The sequence below is a fragment of the Protopterus annectens genome, chromosome 10.part0 (genome assembly GCF_019279795.1).
Source record: "Protopterus annectens isolate FY-2018-M chromosome 10.part0, PAN1.0, whole genome shotgun sequence".
In the NCBI taxonomy this organism is placed as follows: Eukaryota; Metazoa; Chordata; order Ceratodontiformes; family Protopteridae; genus Protopterus; species Protopterus annectens.
The window spans coordinates 648,113,035-648,136,180 of NC_056744.1; the positions used below are offsets into that span (position 1 = coordinate 648,113,035).

The window sequence follows — 23,146 nt, forward strand, 5'->3', positions numbered from 1 at the left end:
TATCATCATTTGATGCGTATTCCTTTACTTTATGCAGTGAACAATTGTATAGAGTATATAGCAGGACAATTTAATTGTTTTAAAAGTGGGCTAATAAATTGTGTTTGTAGTTGCATTGTGAAGTTACTATGGCCTTTGAAAGGGGCATGAGTGAAGAAAAAACGGCTTCATGCTTATTATCTCTTAGCTGTCCCCAATTTTACAGAATGTTTTTGATTTTGATTCATATTTTTGCCCTGTCTCTCATATAATTACTGAAGATTACAGTTTTGCCAGTCATTAGAGTTTTATTTTATATGCACACATATCAAACCTATGATCTGTAAATATTCCACTTGCCATATAGTAGTCAACTGATTTAAATCTGTGACAATTACTGTTTATGATATAACCTGTATTATTTACAGTCACACTATCTTGTTCAAATTTACCATATAAGTGAAATTGCATAACATGTAAAAGATGATCCTTCACTATAAGTGTATATAAATGTATTACTAAAATGTTTATCTAACTGGAGCTTTTCTCTTGGACCTCCATTGAAAAAGGACAACTTGTCCAATCGGACTTTCCCAGTAAACAAATATAACAACTTGTCCAATCGGACTTTCCCAGTAAACAAATATAAAATAAAATGGTGATATAGAACATACTGTTCTGTTAACTTGAGTGAATGAATTAGAGAAATATTTAAAAATTGTACCCAAGTTTTTGTCATTTTTTTTACCTCCCTTATTTTATATCTTTGTCCTGAATTATTGAGCAAAGAAATTTGAGTATGAATCAGTTTAATGCACTGTTCTTCTATGTGATACTGCTTGAGGTGCAGACATAAACTCCCCTTGGGTACCTCGTTCCCCATTGGCCCTTTTTTTCAATTATAAAGGAATTCCCAATACTATTCTAGCATGTCCAAAGGTCAGTTGTCAATCTCCTCTCCGGTCCAGCTGGTGAATCTGGGAATCTTGAGGCAATGTTACAACTGCCTCATGTACACAGACAACCCTCTCCTCCTCCCAACAAATTCCAACACATGTGAGAGATGCAACCATATAGCCATACTGGAGGCTAAGCTCTCTCAACTCAGTACTGACAAAACCAGTCAGAAGGAGAAGGAAACCACACTCACTACAATTCCAGTCTCACATAGACCTACCACGACAGCAAACCAAACACATAAACACACAAAAACATACTCGGAGGCTCTAAATAAACATCTGCCTAAGCAGCAGAGACCTCCAAAGCAGACACCCAAGCAACCGCTACCCCAAAACAAAACACGTGCAACACATAGCTCACAAAGCCAGTGTGCCGAACAGTCACAGCCCTTAAGGCTAAACAACACACCTGATACACTTGTAATAGGTGACTCTATCATCAGGCACACTGACGTCCCGCTCACCAGGCTAAACAAGGAGAAGGTCACTGTGAGCTGCCTGTCGGGTGCTAGGATCTGCCACATAACACAAGCACTCAGGTCACTCCAAGGCAAGTACAAATATGACTCAGTTATTGTCCATGCTGGTGTGAATGACCTGAGACGTACCTCCCTGGACTACATGAAAAGAGACCTAGAGGAGCTCTCTGAACATGTAGCCCAGGCCGGTATGACCCTGACCTTGAGTAGCATCTTACCCTCACCCAGAATGATGCCACAATATGAAGAGAAGATGATCAATTTCAACAACTGGTTTAAGTATTAGTGTCATTCAAAGGGGATCCAATGCCTGTCAGCCTGGGATGACATGCTCAACAAGTCACGATGCTTCGCTAGGGACAGCTTGCACCTGTCACCCCTGGGCTTTCAGATATTGACAAAGGCTCTTGTTACCCCCATAGTGCCTTTTTTAGGCAAGGCTCAAAAGACAAACCCACCTCCATAGGTATCACAAGGGATAAGAAAGTAAGAGTAATGCTACTCAATGCCAGAAGTCTAAACCTCAAGATGCATGCACTCGAAACTCTCCTTAGCATGGAGAACATCGATATCTGTGCAGTAACAGAAACCTGGTTCAAGGCTCCCGAGAGCACCCCAGCACTACCACGTTATACCTCATACCATGTTTTTCGGCCCCAAAACTTGGACCTTACCACAAAAGGAGGGGGAGTATCAATATTCGTCAAAGATACCCACACCTCCAGGTTGGTGGCACAGCACGAAGCATCATAGACTATCCATGTGCAACTAACAGTGGGTAAAACTGCCTTCCAGTTTATAGCCTGCTACAGTCCACCCTCCCAAACCCAGGAACCCCACTCGGCCTTCCAGAGAACACTGCAAAATATGAAGGTCTCTCCAAACACCATTATATTGGGCGACTTCAACTACCCAAACATAGACTGGGAGCATTACTCTAGCTTCAACACCCTAGCCCAAAGGTTCCTAGAATTTATAAACTCAAATACTATGGAAAAACTTGTTACCACTCCCACAAGAGGGGAAAACATACTGGACCTGATCATCACCAACATGGGGACTCTATGTTCCAGACCAGAAGTGTATCCCTCACTGGTAAGATCAGACCATAAACTAATCTCACTGGATATTCACATCCCGACTCCACCCCCTGCCCTGAAAACCACAGTGAAAAACTTCTCTAAAGCAAATTTCACACTCCTCAAAACCGAGGTGGAATCCTTCAAAGCCCCCGGGCCTGTGGAAAAAAGGCCCAGACCACAGAATCCTTTATAAACGCATTCTATGAACACCTTCAGGATTGCATGGATCATGCAATCCCAAATAAAACCAAGACCCAATCCTCCAAAGGCAGACGTCCTGTCTGGTGGACCCCAGCCATAAACAAACTATACAATAGAAGGAGGAAGCTACTACATGATAGAGCAAAATCCCAAAAAGGGAAGGCATCTCTGATCAGTATTAGCAAAAAACTACGGGCACTCATAAAATCGTCTAAGGCCAGCTTCGAGAGAAAAATTGCGCAGGACACTAAGGATAATCACAAGGCTTTCTTTAGTTATGTTAGGAACCTGGGTGGGAATTCCCAGGTATGCTCAGAATTAGTCCAAAATGACAAAAAATACACTGAACCCACAGACATTGCCAACATCCTAGCTGACAGGTTCAGCGCAAACTTCTCCCCCCTCCCCACCAAAAGGGCAAATATTTATCCCAGCAGAGTGCTGCCCCCCTGACATCTCAGATAAGAGCTGCCCTCTCCAAAGCAAAAAACACAGCATCAATGGGACCAGACGGTGTCCCGGCTTGCATCCTACATGAACTCCAAGAAGAGCTAAACCCAAACATAAAACTACTGTTCACTCTCAGCCTTACTACAGGATATGTACACAAAGAGTGGCGTACAGCAACAGTGGTCCCTCTCCACAAAGGTGGTGCCTCAATGGATCCTGGAAACTATCGCCCCATAAGCCTGACTAGCTTGGTCTGCAAAGCTATGGAAAGGATCATCATGGACCTCCATAAATAAAGATATTGGGGACCTACAGACCCTGGATCCTACCCAGTTTGGCTTTGTTAAGGGCAGATCCTGCCTCTTAAACCTGGTTGATTTCTTTGAAACAGTCACCAAGGCCATTGACGAGGGGAAGGTGGTCCACACAGCCTACCTGGACCTCGCAAAAGCCTTCGATACAATACCCCACTCGGGCATTATAGATAAGCTCACCAGCTTAAATATAAACCCCTATGTCACTAGATGGGTTGCAAACTGGCTCAAGGACAGAACCCACATGGTTAGAATTGCTGGAGCCATGTCAGACTCCAAACCAGTTACAAGTGGCGTCCCACAAGGCTCAGTCCTGGGACCTCTCTTGTTCGGTATATATTTCTCGGAGGTACAGGCCAACACGGAAGGACTGTGTCTGACTAAGTTCGCAGATGACTGCAAACTGGGCGCCATAATCGACTCTCCAGCCAACACAATCATCCTCCAAAAGGGCCTCATAGAAACCGACAACTGGTGCCAGAGCCATGGCCTCAAGCTAAATGCCAAAAAGTGTATAGTCATCCCCTTTGGCAAAAACAAAGTGCCCACAAATTACCACATAGGTGGTAATCCATTAAGTACAGAAGAAGTAATTAGGGACCTGGGGACCCAAGTTGATAGCAATCTCTCATTTGACAACCACGTGGCCAAAGTGGTTAGAAAAACATTTTATATAGCCCACCTAATCATGAAGGGATTCACATCTAGATCAGGGGAGGTCATCGTGCCTCTTTACTCATCCCTCATCAGGCCCATAATTGAGTACAATGCCCCTTTTGAGATGTACCTTAACAGACACCTGCAGCAACTGGAAAGACCCCAAAAGTACCTCACCAAGAGGATCATAGGGCTCAAACAGATGCCATATGTTGCCCGGTTAAAGAAACTCCAGCTCTACTCAGTGGCATACCGCCTGCTCAGAGGCGATCTGTGCCTGACGTATAAAGCCATGTCCAACCCGGAATTAATGGACATGCTGCACCTCAGAAAATCCAAATCCCATCGAGCTTCGCGCTCGAGAGACTTGAACCTCAGCACTGAAATAAATAGGACATGCTGGAGGGACAGATTCATAACCCAGAGGCTCCCTTCACTCTGGAATAAAATCCCAGTCCAGGTTAGGCAGAGTCCCTCATTAACTCTCTTCAAGAGGAATCTTGATGAGTGGATGGGAGATCGTAGGTTTACCCCGGGTATCACTTCTGTGTCACTGTTAGACAGAGGCACAGTATACTAACCTCAAAAAAGGGCATAGCAAAATTAATTTAAAATGGGTGGCGAAAGCCAAACACACTCTGGCTAGGCTTATAAATGCCCTAGGGCAGATAGCCTAGTATGAACCTATATCTATTAGCTGTCACAATTTAGTTCCAAATACCGCTAGTACTGCAGTGCAAAGGCAATTTTGCACACTGCCTAGTGACATTTTAAAAAGTAAATTAATTCCTGGTGATGGTATGTTGCACACAAACAGTATTACCTGTACCATATGTGATTTTACTGTTTTTTTGCACCTAGTTTCAGGTTTGACCATTTGTTTCACAGTTTGCCCAAGAGACATTAATTCACTCATTTTGCAAAAATAAGTAAATAAGGTTGAGAGAGAGGCATTTTAGAGAGAGAAATGAATCATGTAGCAGAATGCCACCAATGGTTTATGCTGTCTGCCACCACTGTGAAGCTAACTTAAAATAATTTAATGAGATAATATAAGTTACAGAAACAGGCTAAAAAAGTGGATTGCCTTGTGATACTTTACTATGCTTTGCAGCTTGCCTGTTGGATGATAGTTGCCCTGGCCATTTCTTCCTCCCATAAATTGACTCCCTTTCTAAATTTTATTGTAGTTGGTTGCTCTCATGATAGCACCAGATGTTAAGTTGTTTAGCTTGTTAGGCACACTGTTTGGTGAAGAATTGCCTCTTTAGTTCAGTCCTGACTCAGTACCCCATCTTTTTTGACACTTTCCTAATTGCTTCTTTACTGGAAAAATGTGTTTGTTTCACTTTCATAAAGGCTTATTTTATTTCTCATCTGTCTCCATACTATCATTACAGAATGAGTACCCACTTCATTTCCTTTTAGAGATTTTCTCTTGCTTCTTGTCAGTATGTTGCACTGCATCCATCTAATTACCTTCATTCCGTAGACAATGATCCCATCAGAATTGTGTGTAGTACTTGGGTACTTCTTGTACTTAGTAAATTTCCTTTTTATGTGGACCTTTTCCAACCATCCTTTAGTGTATTCTCAAGGTCTTTGCAGCAAATTTTGTGTTGTATATGAGCTGTTCTATTTGTGGGCATTTCTTAATTTCTTCAGGGTCCTGCAGCTGATCCATTTGTGGCCTCATCTTCAGCTCCATCTCCCCAGTTTGCTGTTATTTATAAAAGCTTGATTTTATTTTTCAACATAACATAACATTGATAGGTTCTTAGGTTGGTACTAGGCTATCGGCCCTAGGGCCTATACAAGCCTAGCCATAACAATTCCCTGGATATTTTTCCCCACAATATTTACTTCCCTGGATCCCTGTCTAGCAGAGTGACTGACGTGGGCATTCATTCATTTATTATTTATTCATTAAATAATTGTTGTATAGCAAAACTATAAAATGTTTTTTTTTAAATCATATCTATTTTTTTTTCTGTAGTAATGATGTTTGATCATTCTGATCCATTAATAACATTTTCTAATTCATTCCAGCTAGTAATAGCCAGATGAGCACTACCATACTGATGTGATTTTTGTTTTTCACTCAGTCTGACTTTTCTCTAGTGCAAGTTTGTGCTCCCCATTTAAAAGTGGGCCACTCACTAATGTCTTCTCTTTCTACAGACTTAAAATTGCAGTAGTATGGACTTCTGATTTCTCTTTGGTGTCAGTATATTGTTTGATATTAATTCTTTTGCATTTTAATAGCTTGCTGTTGATTTTTTTCATTAGTTATAAATGTTTTGTTAGGAAGCGCTTTTAAATGGCTTACTTTTAATTAAATCGTTTTGAATGAGCATTAACTATTCTGTCATTTTGTTTTCAATGGGGAATTAACTACACCATCGTTCAGTACTTCTGTTAATTGTCAATGGGTACAATTCTAATTAACTTGAGCAGTGCCTTCTTACGTCTACTGACCATATTCAGATTAAAAGAAGTGGCCTAATTAGTTTTGTTAAGGTCATATTAGTTGTTTCTTCCCATTCTCACTGACTTCCAAAGTAGATGATGTGACCGATATTTGAAGGAAATAATGTGAGATTTCCCAGAGAGCCATACTAGTGGACATAGAGACTACGAAGTTGGATCTAGAGGGAAAATGGATATAAATATGTAGTTTTTTTCTAATGTGACAGTCTTGGGTTAATCATAAAGGGCATTGAAAACATTTTCTTTGAAAAACTTGTCATGTGTATGCAGTTGCCTGTTCATTACCTCGTCTGGCATTCTCCTTTATGCTGAGAACTCCAGTCCCTGTATTACCATATGGCTTCTTTTGCTTTCATTTCACTGGTTTTTCCTATTTTTAGTACACTGATTACAATTTCAGACAGATACTTTGCTGAAGCCCATAGAAGGTGAATGTACTGAATGGTCCTGTTGTCTGTTATAGTCAGTAGTAGTAGTGTATCGAGTCATCTGTGGCAGGTTACCTGCAAGGGTGATCCTGCTGTTACCTAGATGAGAATGTAGAGTTGGTAAAAGGCTCAATAGTCTCCAGTCTCTGCATTTGCTGGAACCCAGTGAAAATGTTGATGTTGAAAAGTGAGTCATTTGAGATGTGTACTAAATGCACTGATGTGAAGTTTTCAGAGCTTGCAGTATGACATTTGTTGATAAATCCCACTTTTTGGAACTCTAGTGTAGGTATGGTTGGTTGAGAGATGGGATCCAAGATGGTTTCAAAAAATGTAAATCGTACAAGACAGAAAAGGTGGTGGCATTTCATATTGATAAGCATTTTATTTTTAGTTTTGACACTTGGTAGGAGTATAATCTTTTTTGACTTAAATTGATTGATTCCTTTAGAACTTCTATTGCTTAACTTGGGTTTTTCTCAGGTCACTATGAATATTGTGATGGGTATCTGCTGGAAAAAAAAACTGAGTGTTCAGTAGGATCTGCCTGGTCAATAGCTGTGTAGTCAGTAAATAAAGTGAAGTGAGGATATTTTAAGAGTATTATTTGATAGTTGTATTTTTCAGTTTAGGGCAAACAGTACTCAGTATAAAATATGTAATGTAGAATTCTCATTTGTCTTTGTTTACAGTGTCTAGAACAACACCTTTAAAATGCTTGGAACTAGCTAATGCTGCTTTAATTTGGGAAAAAAAGTTGTAACTTGTCATAGGAAACCTGACCATTATCATGTAGTATGTGCCACATTTCATTTTTGATTTATTCTGGGAAAGTTTGTCAGAGAGAAATGCTGTGAGCTATCTTTGCATACCTTGTTTTTGCGGTTTTATATTAATGTTTGAGAGTAGCAGTAATTTAACATCAACCCATTGTAAAAGTACAGCCTAAGGTTTTACAGAACTGGTTTGTTTGTCGAGGTGAGACACACTGCTCAATAATAATATAAAATTTAAACAATTCCCTCTTTCTACATCTCAGCAACATCAAGCACCATCTAGATGTGTTGTGTGATGTTTGACTTTCCTAAAAGGCTATAATTGATGTATTGAATATAATTTTATGAGACTAACCTTTTAATACTTACTCCGTGTGCCTGCCTTTTGAGTAAAGTTATAGCTTTGGTTATTCAACCTCCATATTTTTCTTCTATCTTAGTGTACTTGAGTTGTGGTTGTACTGTACATCCTGAAGGATTTTCAGTGATTTTGAGATTACTCTGGCTATGAATGTGTGTTCCATGTAAGTCTATGGTTGGTGAATATGCCTAACTGGCCATAACCTCTACAGCTTCTGGGCATGATTCGGAGAAGCAATCCTTTGAGTGAACCAGAATCATTACAGAGGGCATCTCGGCAGTAGCACTGAGAGATGTGTGGTCAGAAATGTAGCTGTGTCTGTTAGTAAGCTGTCAATGCAGCACCTCTGAAGTTCTGTGGTGCATATGGGTGGGAAGTGTTGGGTGCAAAACACTCGGACACTGTTATACTTGGGTGGTGAACACTGTCAGGGCTTGGGGAGCTGCAGACTACAGATGCCTTCAAATGAGATGAGGAGACAACAGATCTAAGCTGAAAACTTAACTTTATCCTGCAGATCCTGGCAAAGGTGTCTGTCAGCTGTAGTGAGACATGCCCTCACAAGTTGTTTTAACAATCAGTGGGTTTCAGGCTGTTTTTCCTAAGACACATTTGTGACTGTAAGCAGTCTACATCAGAATCACAATCACATTTATTGGCCAAGTATGCATGCATACAAGGAATCTAACTCCGGTTTTAGTGACTCCAAGTTTGAATTACATAAATGATATAAATACAACTATTAAGAACAAGACAAACAACATACATGCAACTATTAAGAACAAGACAAAGTAAATATACATATACATACAAAGTGCAACTCAGTGCAAGAAATACTGAAATAAACTCTAAAAGAAATGAGTATTAACAATATGTAAACAATACTGCAGACTCCTCGGAGGCTTGGGAAAAAGAATACCCCAACCTAATAAGCCGAGTTAACCATTTATGAACTTGATGGACTGGAAAAAACTGTTCTTATATCTGCTTGTTTTGGTGCATATTAATCTATAATGCCTGGCTGATGGTAATAGTTCAAAAATATGGTGGCCTGGATGTGAAGGGTCAGTGATGATCTTTCCTGACATTTTCATGACTCTGGAATAGTACAGGTTCTGCAAGGAGGGCAGACTTGCACCAGTGATATTTTCGGCAGACTTGACTGTTCGATGTAACCTATTTTTGTCATGATTGGACAGAGATCCAAACCACACTGCTACGGATGAGCTGAGAACAGACTCCATGACTGCTGTATAGAACTGATTCAGCAGTTCCTGTGGGAGGTTGAACTTCCTCAGCTGTCGCAGAAAGTACCTTCACTGTTGTGCCTTTTTTATGATGGACCCTAGATTGATCTCCTGCTTCAAGTCCCAGAAGGTTATAGATCCCAAAAACTTCAAGGATTCTACAACTGACACAGTAGTATTAAATATAAAGAAGGGGGATAATATTGTAGTACCACTCCTAAAGTCAACTTTCATCTCTACAGTTTTAAGAGTGTTCAGTTCCAGATTATTCTGACTACACCAAATGGCCAGCTGCTCAACCTCCCGTCTGTATGCAGACTCATCACCATTCCTGATGAGCCAGATGATAGTTGTATCGTCTGCATTTTTAATAAGTTTGACAGAGGGGTCCTTAGAGGTGCAGTCATTGGTGTGTAGGGAGAGTAGCAGTTAGGAGAGCACACATTCCTGGGGGGCACCTATATTGATCATGTGATAGTTAGATGTAAATTTCCCCAGTTTCACCTGCCGTTTCCTATTGGTTAGAAAATTGGTGATCCATTGACAGGTGGAAGGAGGAATGGAAAGCTGGGAGAGTTTCAGTTGAAGAAGTTCTGAAGTTATTGTATTTTAAATGCAGAGCTGAAATCCACAAACAGAATCCTTGCATATGTCCTTACATGATAACAGCTGCAAGATGCCAGTTGTAGGAAGCGGGTCTATATTACGTGAAGGAATGATTAGGTGATCGAACACTTAAACATCGACCACATAATATCGAACTGCAAAATAGTGAATGCCGCCGGGAAACGTTACCGTCAGTCGCAAAAAAAAAATAACTTTACAGCCAAACTAAGTGGGGGGGGGGCTTCACACCCCACACCCCCCCTAACTAAATATACCAACTCTGAGATCGTAACACAGTGGAGAAAACAGCAAAATCCAGTGCAACAGCCAAGGGAAATATTTCCCTGCATTAAATTGGCCGTTCGCTGTTTTTTGCTTTTTATATTATGTGGTCGATGATTAGATGTTCGATCACCTAATCATTCGCTCACGTAGTATAGACCCGTAGGAAGCAACCCCCCTGCCCAAAAGAACTGCATTTTTCCATAATCTATCAGAAAACTATGCATTTCATCAGACGAAGGAGGGAACATTTTTTACTAAGCAAAATGTAATCCCAAACTGTCTATTCATACCTGCACACAGCATTGCAGGTGTGTAGAAAGGGATGCTACTGCACTGTTCACAGGTAAGTACTAGGCTATCTGCCCAAGGGCATCTATAAGCCTAGCCAGAATGTGTTTGCTTTCGCCGCCCACTTAAGATTAGTTCCCTGTGCCTCGGTCCAGCAGAGCCATTAGTTCCCTGAGCTATGCACTTTGACTCCTGACAGCTAGTCTTGTACTTTGGATAGAAAGACTACAAATGTATTTGTGAGCTGCAAAGTTCATCTCAAAAAGTCCTGGATCTACATTCTGTGATATTAGCATTACTTTTTAAGTGTTTTGTATCTCTCCTTTTGAGATTATCCTTCATTCGGCCTTACTATATCTGCATATTTTTTTCAGGTGTTATTTCTCCAGCATTGTACTTTGTAGATTTTCATTGTGGCCCATACCATTATGTATTACAATTTGTCCTTGACTCCTTGCTAGTCCTTCACATTTTTCATAGTCCACTGTCCATTGCTGGTATTTTCTCCTGTTTGTCTTCTTTATTAATATCTCGTTTGATTTCTTTCATGAATGCAGTATACTTCAGCCTTTAAAATCTCAGTTTCTAACATCACTTCAAAAATTAAAGATCATTTTAGCATGCATTGCCAAATTTGGTTGGGGTTTAATCTGTCTGATCACCATCTGTATCCCTGGCTAGTAAATTTGACCTCTCATCCATTTTAGTACCTACCAATGCAATGTCTAGTACTGTTCAATCATCTTATTACGGCACCTGCCTTGTGTTATCATAAAAGTCTGGCATTGGCCTATAACATTTCAACTAAAGAGTTTTGTTTTGTATGAACAATAGGCATTTTTTAAGTTAATACACAGTTCGCAGGTAATATAATGCACTTTTTTTTATAAACTGTATATACAGTCACTTAAATGACTTTATTATGATATTCCCAGCATTCACTTTATACAGTTGTCTTTATAGAATTTTACAAAGTAGGCGTGTTGTGATCCACAAGAAATTTGTTAGGCCACATTTCACCATTCCGTTGAGGATTCCTATAGCTGTTCAGGTTTTAGCACCCCCCCACCCCCCACCCCATGCACACATTTTTGTAAACCAAAGCAGTCTTGAGAAGTATTAAAACACAAAGCTCTGGCAGACATCAGACATCTACTTTCATACAGTAGTAGTTAAGTTGAAGTAGTCCACACTTCTTCCATCGGTCTTATCCTGTCCTTTTCAGTCTTCTTCCTCTTACCTAACCATACTTTTGTGTGCCGCCTTTCTTTGCTGCTTCATCATACTCTACCTTGTTCTCATGTCCTCCATTTTCTGTATGCATAACCTTTCTTCTTGTATACTAACAACTTACACTATTCCACCCACTAAAGACTACTGACCAATCCACCTTCACTATATTCTCAGCAAACAGGACCCCCATCTTTCCAGTCCCAGAGGTCAAATTACTGGGGTTTATAATTGACCAACAGCTACGATTCAACAAATATATATCCCTATCTCCAAAGTACACAAAAAGCTAGGGACGTTATACCGTTGCAAAACGTACATTACTTCCATATCTAGAACTGCTATAGCCAGAACCCACCTCTTAGCTACCTTACGTTATGCATGTCCAGTATTAACAAATCTAAGTAAGACCAACCTCAACAAACTATCTACATGTTACAACCAAATTACCAGATTTGCTACCAGTGCCAAATCTCGTCCCCACCACTGTCAATCCCTACTTACTTTACATTGGCTTGACTACGTAACCTATTATGCTTCTATCAAACCAGCCTAGCGCACCAGATTCTATACTATCCAGAAAAAACCCTGCCCTGTCTGGACTACTAAACTTCTATACTTCAAATTGACATTTACGCTTCACCAGTAAAACCCTAATAGAAAAAAATCCCATGTAGAAATAGCTCTGGGGAATCCCTCTTTGCTAACCCCCTGGAATAGCCTTCCTCCTGACATTAGACTACAAATTAAAACGCCCACTTTCAAAAGATTACTGAAAACACACCTTCTCACTAACCGACTATGTAACTGCAATAGTCCCCCTTTACCCCTCACTAAATAGCAGTAGTACTGCTTCTTATGCCTCCTTTTCTTAGTGACGTGCTCACCATTGCTCTGTCGCTCAAACTTCCTGTGAATGCTACAAAATGCTTATTGTAAATATGTAATACTTGTACGTATTTTCTTCTATTGTTGCCTTACACTAACCTAAATGTAGTCTACTTGTTATGTATCTCCTGAATTCTACCAGGAACAACAACGTGCTGTGTCCGTGCAAAAATAGAACTAAAAACAGAAAATCGCACCACAAGGACTGTGGGATTATTTTGTTTAATAAAATGAAGAATAAAATCCGCAAACCATCAATGTTAAGCACTTTCATCAAAATAATATGACTTCATCAGAACAACCAGCCCAGCTTGACCTGAATATTTAAATACTCGCTACACAATTGCTCAGAGAAGTTAATTAGTTAATTGATTGGCCATGATACTATTTTTAAAGTGCCATAATCACTAAAAACTTTGCAAAAAGTAATAAACATTTGGTGAATAAAATACAATAAAATACATAAACATCCTATCTTACTGACCAACTCTACTGCAAATACATTACCTATATCAAATCAATTTATCATATTACATTATCTTTAAAAAAGTAGGTAAAATTATAATTTGAATTTCAGCATCTTTCTTTATAACTGTTATTTGATTTGCTCTTTCATTTTATTGTATTTTATTCACCAAATGTTTATTACTGTTTGCAAAGTTTTCAGTGATTATGGCACTTTAAAAATAGTATCATGGCCAATCAATTAACTAATTAACTGGTCTTTGAGCAATTGTGTAGTGAGTATTTAAATATTCAGGTCAAGCTGGGCTGGTTGTTCTGATGAAGTCATATTATTTTGATGAAAGCGCTTAACATTGATGGTTTGTGGATTTTAGTCTTCATTTTATTAAACAAAATAATCCTACAGTCCTTGTGGTGCGATTTTCTGTTTTTATCTCCTGAATTCTAATATCTCCTGTCAGAATTGTTATACCTTTGTAGCATGATGTTAATTGATTCTACATTCATAATCTCTGCAACCTGTTACTATTACCTCTAAATGCTGTAACTACTGTACTTATTGGAGCTTACCTCCCTGGGCCTCCACTGAAAATGGACACCAGCTGTCCAGTCGGACATTCCCGGTAAACAAATGTCAAATAAAAAAATAAATAAAATTAACCAATGTTTTGCATAATCTCACATGCTTATCTTTTAAACCAGTTCCATTTCTAACCATATCCTCTAACTCCTAATATTTCCATTCCCAACCTTTTGCCCCATCTCTTCCACAGTGATTTCACTACACTACATTCAAGCAGCACTTTTTCCTTGTTTTGAAATAGTACATATTCTCAATTCTTTACATGTATGTTCCTCAACCTCATTTACTACTAAAACTGAAAAAGAAACAAAAGGAATGAAGTGCCCAAAGACTGCAACCAGCAGCAGCCACCAAAACTGTGACAAAAGGGCGCTCGGAGGCACCAGATAAAAGTAGACGCCTCTACTGAAGTTATAAAGTTTTAAAGACAATCCTTTATTAACGCTTAAATAACTTGCTGTGACTTCAGATATAATGCCATTACAAATAGTGTTCTTAAATACCCTAATCCCATCACCAAAACAACTGTCCACTAAACCAGTTAATCTTAAAATTCATTCTCAAGCTACCCAAGTTCCCACTGTGGAGGGTAATATGTCCTAAAACCCAATGTTTCCATGAACTGTGGTGCCATCTAGTGGTCTGAAGTATAAATAAATTATGTAAAGGCTTGAAAAATCCTTGCAAAAGTGTTGAATAATTTTTTTCTAGAAATATACATAGTCTGTGTATCATTCAAGTACATAAATTGTGGGGGAGTGTATGTACCAACTAACTGTAAAAGTATTGTCCTGGAGTCTAGCTGCTGTTAATTTTAAAATGGGAACCAGGGATGTATTTTCATTTAAGCCCGGTGGTTTGTTGGCTTGCAACACCAACTGCCAGTAGACCTCCCTATACTCTATTTTGGTTTGCCAACGTCCCCTCTTGGGTATAGAGCTATTTCTTCCAGGACAAAAAACTAAAACCAGCATGTTAGCATTCTAAAGTGTGTTTTATATAGTGCATTCTTTGTATCTTTCTTCTTTACATCATATAGATGTTTGTTTACCCGCTCTCTCTTTTTATTTATTTATTTATATTACATTTGTTGACCAGGCTGGTCCAACTGCATTCATGTCCATTTTCAGCAGAGGCCCGGGGAGAAAAGCTCCAAGTAAGGTACAATAAACACTGAGCATTATTCGTTAAAAGCATTTAACAGTAAAAAAAAGTTACACGTATAGTTCAGAGAAGAAAAAATGTTTTTTACAGTGTCTACAGTAAGCAAAAATAAGAACATTAAAGGGAAAAAACGCAAATTCGAAATTAGTAGTAAGTTTTTGATAAGATTAGAAGCAAGATAAGTGAGAGTTCTAGGAGCAGAATGCTATCTAGTCAGGGTTAGAGCAGGGGCAGAGCCAGTGAGTTAGGAGGTGAGGTTTGAGGTGGGATTTGAAGCTGGGAAGTGTGGAGAGAGCAGTGAGGTGGGAAGGAAGGGAGTTCCAGGCTTTTCCAATTGTGTTGGAGAACAAGGACTCGCCTGCTAAGTTGTTGGATTTGCAGGTAGATATTAGAAGTTTGTTAGAGGAACGCAGACTTCTGAGATTACAATAAGGGCTAATGAGAGTCGTGAGCATAGGAGTGCTGGTAAATTTGTAGAGGATTTTATGGGTTAAAGTGAGCTGGTGAAATAAAATGAGATTTTGTAGTTCTAGCCATCCCAGTTTTTTTAAGTTTTGGCAGTGGTGAGTTCTAAAGGTAGAGCCAGTGGCAAATCTGGCAATACTGTTGTAGGCAACAGTTAGTTTGGAGAGGTTAGTTTTGGACAGATTTGTATAGATGCAGGAGGCGTACAGTAGGGTAGAAATCAAATGGGTACGTGCTATGGAAGTTCTGGCAAGTGGTGTAAGAAATGGTTTAATTTTGAACAAGGAGCCTAGTTTTCTGTTGACTAGTTTTATTGTGTTGTTAATGTGCGAGCCAAAGCATAGGTTGTTGTCTATCTCTACTCCGAGGAGCTTGGTAGAGGGGTCAGGAGATATGTAGGTGCCATTATTAGAGAAGACAGAGAAATTGAGAGGAGAAGTTTTTCGGGTGGGGGAGAAAAGTAATAATTTGGTTTTCTTGGGGTTTAAGATTAGGCATCTGTTTAATAACCATTTTTCAACATTTTTTAAAGTCTGTTGGGTAATGGAGTGTAATTCAGAGGGGGATGTGGCAGAACAAATCAAATTAGAATCATCAGCATATTGTATACAGGTAGCAGAGGACAGACTGGTATGTAGGTCACTGATGAAGATTGAGAACAGAAGGGGGCCCAGTATTGATCCTTAGGGGACTCCTAGGGTAATAGGTAGTAGGTTGGATAAGCTGTTTTCCCAACGCACTGCCTGTTGTCTGTTAAGAAGATATGATTTGAACCATTTTATTGCACTAGAGTCGAGAGCAAAAGTTTTAAGTAAGTTTAATAGTATCTGGTGGTTGACTATATCAAAAGCTTTGGATAGGTCTATAAAGAGAGCAGAGGTTAGTATGTTATTGTTCCGGTTTTTGTTGATACAGTCAGTAAAATAAAGAAGGGCTGAGGTGAGGTCTGAAGCCATGTTGACAGTCTGCTAGTAGGTTGTGGTTTAATAGGTGCTTAAGAAGTTGTTTTTGGATACATTTCTTCATGATTTTAGCTAAGGGGGGAGAGTAAGGCTATGGGACGGTAGTTTGAGAGTTCTGTAGAGATCCGTCCTTTATGCAGGGGAATGATATGTGAAATTTTTCAAAGTGAAGGAATGCAGCCTTCTACAATGGTTCTGTTAATCAGGATGGAAATGGTATAGGCTAATGGATTGGCTGCAATTTTTAGATACTGAGCTGTTAAAAGGTCAGCAGAAGGTGAGGAGATTTTAAGTTTGTGGAGGAGAGAATGAATAAGTGAAGTGGGTACAGGTTGCAGTTGAAAGGTGGGAATGGAAGTGTTAGTGGGGAGGGACTGAGAGGAGGTATTGGGGTCTAGTTGGTTAGCTAAAGACTGTACAGTTTCAGTGAAGAAGGTATTGAAGGCATCAACAGTTTGTTTTTGGTTGTTTTTGGAAGTGTCTAGGGGGTGTGGGGTGTCATTGTGGCCAGGCTTTAGGAGAGAGTTTATGCCTGCCCAGAACTTTTGCGGATTATGTTGGTTGGTTTGTTGTAAATGGCAGTAGTAGTTTCTTTTATCTAGTAGTACAGCTTTTTTAGTGGAGTTTCTTATTTGTCTAAAGTTAAGATATTCAGAGGGATCTTTTGTGCTATGAAATTTGGTCCAGAGTTTATTTTTCAGGAGAATTTTATCCCTTGTATCTTTTGAGAGCCAAGGGGCAGGTTTCGATTTAATTCTAATAGATCTTAAGGGAGCGTGAGAGTCTAGGATAGAAAGGAACCTGGAATTGAAGTATGATACAGCTTCATCCAGTGGCAGTTGTTTAAGAGGAGACCAGTTGCATGCATTTAGTTCTGTAAGGAAGCTTTCAGGGTTAAAGTTTTTATTTGATCTGACCATTTTGTATTTGGTTAGGTTAGTGGAGGTAGTTTTATGTCTGATTAGATAAGTGAGTGTGTGGTCGCTTAAATCATCGGGTAGTGTCCCTACTGTATAAGTTTGGGAGTGACTATTTATTAGAATCCAGTCCAATATGCTTTCTTTGTTGTTAGTTTTGTTAGTTCTGGTTGGGGTTTGAATGGTTTGTGAGAAGCCATGAAGATTTAGGAGGGTGGGAGGGTCTGCAGAGTTACATCTTTTCCAGTCTATATTAACATCACCTAGCATTATGGTTTCTTGTGGCAATTGGGTCGAAAGCCAGCTAAGGATCTCTTCTAGGGAACTAATATTATTTTCCAGGGGGAAGATAGGTGCAGATTATATTTATGGCTTTGTGTGTAAGTTTATGTGTAGTTTTTCCAAAATAAAAAAGCATCACAGCCCTTATACTGTACTAAATATATTAACATTGGGGCATCTAGGATGACTTCACAGGAGGATGATTTTTTAAATGAGTGTAAAACCCTGTATAGTATAATATGTTTAAGGAGAGAACATACCTTGGGAAGTGATGAACGAAAGGATAGGCAAGTATAAATGTATTTTAAAGGTTGAAGAAAATGAGAAGTAAAGACACGACATTGGAGGAAAGTGCAGTGAACAATGTTGTGAACTAGAAAGAAGAATATACTATGTATTGTAACAGTGATACTAGAAATATCCAAAAAGTCATTAGTAATAACTGGAGGAAGTTTGCCAGCTTCTCAGATTTAGAAATCTTAAAGAAACTCTTAGATTTGTTGTGGGAAAAAAGGAAAACATTTAAAAAATGTTAAAACACAATCTGAAAATGAGAAATGTTAAAACACAATCTGAAAATGAGAAGAGGGTAGAAAGGACTTAGTAACTTTGCCCAAAACAAGGAATTTATTTCTGTAAAGTCAAGGGATAAGTGGATAGAAGCAACCACCTACTCAAATTGTAACTGTGTAGGATTAGTATATTTAGTAGAGTGTAAGGGCTTGGATGCTTTTTATGTTGGAAAAACTACAAAGATAAACGTGTGTGTGTGTGTATATATATATATATATATATATATATATATATATGTGTGTGTGTGTATATATATATATATGTATATATATATGTATGTATATATATATTTATATATATATATATATATATATATATATAAAATAGGTGACACATACACTCCCCCACAGTTTATGTAATTGAATATGTATGAATTCAATCCCCTTGAGATACACAGACTAGGTATATTTTTACAGAAAATTTGTTCAGCACTTTTGCACTGATTTTTCAAGACTTTGTATAATTTATTTATACTTCAGACCCATTATATGGCAAATTTCATGGAAACATTAAGTTTTTAGGACATATTACCTATTTAATGTGATGTATCCATATTTTACAGGTTTTTCAAATGACTTACTTATTGTTTTTTATAGATTTTATTATATCAATTAGAAATGTTTTATAATTTATTAATTAGTATTATTTGTATGACTATTTGCATCCTTTATCTCTATAGTGGGAACCTGAGAAGTTTGAGAATGAATGCTAAGATTAATTGCTTTAGTGGTTAATTGTTTTGGTGATGGAATTAGGGTACTTAAGAACAATATTTGTAATGGCATTATATCTGATGAAGTCCTGGTGTTTAGAGGATGAAAACGCAGATATTTCTTTAAGAGTTAATAAAAGATTGTTTTTAGAACTTCATAAGTGGTGTCGCCTTTCATCTGGTGCCTCCGAGTGCCCTTTATTTACCATTTTAGTCCTTTACTGTTAAACTGTAGGGCATGGAGCATGGTGATTATGCTCCAATATCCAGAAAAAGACAAATCATTTCAGCACTACTATAGTGTGAGATCCGGTCTTCACAAATGTTAAGCACCCTCTGCTTAACCTGTTCAGGTCAGGTGTTACTCTAGGCAGTCAAATCTGCCAATAATGACCAGCAAAGACAGTGGCAGAATACAAAAACAATTTTGCCTGCTGTCCGTACTGATACTTTGTCCCTCACTTACTCTGTTAAAGCAAAAAGTAGCTGGAATAACAAGATGTGTGTCCATCAGCATTTTGTAAAGGATATGAAGACTCAAACGGAAGCAAATCCCATTATTTTGTGACTTCAGTCATCAGTGATTTGTCTAAAAAACAAATATTTTATGAGGAACAGATCAAACATATAAATTGAAAATCTAGTCATTTGAAAGACATGGCAAGGTGTGTATAAACATAAGGCACTGTGCTATACTGTCTTCTTTACAGATTTGAAAGCCATCAAAACACTTGGCACTTTTTTTTTCTGTAACTGGTAGTACATGGAACAGAATTGCAACCTTTAGTTATGCATTCATCGACATAGTTGCCAATATTCACCTCTTGAGCTTAGCAGTGGAGGCGAATTTCTTGACATCCATGTCTCGGACACATAAAGCAGGTTATGATTGGTGACCCGATTATAATCCTCTGTACAGTGTGCCATTGTCAAGCGTTTGACTTGACTGTACTGGATATAACGTTTCTATCCTTGTCACATCTCTGGAAAATTCCTTGTTGCCTCCTCCCAAAATAATTTTTCCAATAGAACAAATGAAGAATTGATGCATTGCTTTACAAGAATGAAATGATAGCACTATTTTTTATATATTTTACATCAGTATGTCAGATGTTTGTGTGAATTTTTTTAGATATTCAGTTAAGTATATGCACGTTTTTCTCATTTGAGATAAAAACTTGATGAAAAACTTTTTTCAAAAGCAATCATTTGCATTGTAGTAGATTTCATCTGAATTTTGTGAAGAAAATATTTTAAAAGGCCAGTTTGTGTATCTGGGCCAACCAGTGATGAGGCTGACTTTTTGAATTAAACAGAAGTGTTATTTAATCTTCTCAGAAACTGTGGGTAACCATCAGAATTAATAACAGAAGGTGCCAGAGATGTAGTAGCATTTATCTTCCTCTGTTAAAATGAAATTCCCAAGTAGGTTTTTATACTTTATCTTGTGTGAGTACAGTATAGTTTGGATGCCCCTCCCATTAAGAAAATTGTATGTAACAACTAGAGAATCCTTAAGCTCAATACAGTTCTGGCAAAAGCTTTTTTTTATAGTTAAGAAGTTTGACAGATTTCCTGGAAAGAAAAGTCAACAGCACTTTGAGTTTTTTTGATTTCTAGAACACGTTCCAGTGTAAATTTATAGTTGAAGACCTTTTATAAATTTGGATCATCTTGATGGAATTATTGGCTTAAATAAACTTATTTATTGTAATACAAATGGGTGGGCTACACAGCTGGATACACAAGCTGTAACAGATGACTAGATTTTATCAGACTGTGCCCAAGAGCAGGGGATATAGATACCATACTTGATTTATATGTACACACACACACACACACATATATATATATATATATATATATATATATATATATATATATATATATATATATATATGTGTGTGTGTGCTGTCAGAACTGTACAAAAAATCTGATGGCAGATAGCTTGCCAATTAAAACCTGGTGTTCGTGATATCTGCATAAAATGTGCCTTAAAATGGGATAAAGAAGACTTGAATTTTTGAAGATGTCACCACCATTCTTTGTAGCTATGTGACTGTTCTGTTATTGTACTGAAGTCTCCAGTTGTTTTGATGAAAGCAGTTTATTATTTGATAGTCATTTGATTTGGAATCTTTTTGTTTTCAAAGTTTTTTTGTTATGAATGGAAAGCTGTCTTTTTGTTGCTGCGGTAAGTTTATACACCTCCACTGGATACAAGTGTTACAAGGGTTGAGATTGTTTTTGGAATAAACAAAAAAAGATCTGCTAGACATTGTACGTTTGTCTAAACCAAAGCAAGGTTCATTATCAGAACTGCCTCCTAGTAGCCTGGCTGTGATTGATTCTGTAGCCATCTGGATACACAAAGCTGATAGAAGTATACTTTTTTGCACTTGATCTGTTTCAGTGATAGTGAACAAAACTGTACTGTATTTATTTATTTGGTTGATTGTATATTGATGGTCTGTGCCTGCATTTTGTTTTTCCCCATCCTCCTGATCAAGTGTTGTTGTATTCTTAAACTTGGTGGCTTTGGATTTGCCCGCCCCTACTGTAAATTTGAGTTTGGACACTCGTCCTAGTCCCATCTCATTTACTCACTCTACTGAGTACAGTGAGATAATTTGTTAAGGACTACCCCCTTGCTTCTTTGATTTTGGACACTCCTCCCAGTCCCATCTGATCAGCTCGTTCTACTGTGTACAGAGAGAGCATTTGGAAAGGCCAACCCCCTTAGTTTCTTTATCTTGTTATCTTCTGTTTCCTCTCTCTCCACTAAACCAAAAAAAAAAAGTTTTACACTTTATTCAACTGCTTTTATTGTAATTGTGTTCCTCCTAGTTTATTACCTTGTTTTGCTTTGCTGCTTGCTTTTAAGTATTCAAGTGCTTTTATTCTGCTGCATTTATTATCGCTTGTTAGTAGCCTGATTAAATTTGTCTGTTATTCTAACTCTTAGTTTTGGTTTTAGCACTTGGGCTTCAGGCCAATTGTTTTACATTTAAGAAGGTTTTCATGGTCTACACTCTTTGTGAACAAACCCTTTTCAAAACCCTCTCTCCATAAGTCCATCCAAGTTTTCAGAACACTGTGCCTGGACATTTCCCATCAGTTTCTCCTACCAGCCCGATCGACATGGGCATACTGAGACAGTGCAGCAACTGCCTCATGTTCACTAACAACCCTCTTCTCCTAGCACATAATTCTTCTACTTGCAGGAAATGCATCTACATCAGTAACCTGGAATCCATGCTCTCTCACGTCACAGTCAGTACTCCTGACAAAGAGGAGATTGCCAGCACAAACACCACACCACCCACATCACATAGCCAAGCACAACACACACACACCTGTGCAGAGGTCCTCAATAAAACTTATCTAAGCAGCAGAGATCTCCAAAACATATTCACAAACATTCCACACACAACACCAAGCACATCACGGACAGCAGACAACACACCAGTGTCTCACAAACAGAGCCCATAAGGCATAACAATAAACCAATGCAGCAAATAAGGCATAACAATAAACCAAACATACTAGTCATTGGTGATTTAATTGTGAGACACACCAATGTCCCCCTCACCAGGCTCGACAAGGAGAAGGTCACGGTCAGTTGTCTGTCAGGTGCCAGAATCCACCACATCATGCACGCATTTAAGTCTCTCCACAACAGGTACAAGTATGACTCTGTCATTGTCCATGTTTGTGTGAATGACTTGAGACGTACTTCCCTGGATTATATGAAGAGAGATGTGATTGAGCTCTCAGAGTATATATCCAAGGTAGGTATGACCCTAGCCCTAAGCAGTATCCTCCCTTCACCAAGAATACCAACAAAAAGTAATTGACTTCAACAATTGGTTTAGTTTCTGGTGTCATTCCAAGAGGATCCAGTATCTGTCTGCCTAGGATGACATGGTTGACAGGCTTCAATGCTTTGCCAGGGATGGCCTCCACCTGTCTACCTTGGGATTTTGGATTCTAGCCAAGGCTCTTGCCTTCCCTATTGTGCCTTTTTTAGGCAGTGTCCCAAAGACAAATCTTCCCAACATAAAAGATCTGTCAAAAAGCAAACTGAAGGTCATGCTGCTTAACGCTAGGAGCCTTAACCTGAAAATGCACTCCCTGGAGGCTCTCCTTGCACTGGAAGATGCTGACATCTGTGCATTCATGGAAACTTGGTTCAAGGCTGCGGAGAACACCCCTGCCTTACCAGGCTATACCTCATTCCATACATTCCAACCCCAAAATGAGGTCAGGGAAATTATGGGTGGAGGAGTCTCTATCTTCATTA

General features: G+C 38.6%; 1 protein-coding gene across 1 annotated transcript in view; it reads left to right on the forward strand.

Moving 5' to 3' along the window:
• NDUFS8 (NADH:ubiquinone oxidoreductase core subunit S8) overlaps positions 1-23,146 on the forward strand; it is a 517,217-nt gene that overhangs the window by 647 nt on the left and 493,424 nt on the right. The window lies entirely within an intron of this gene.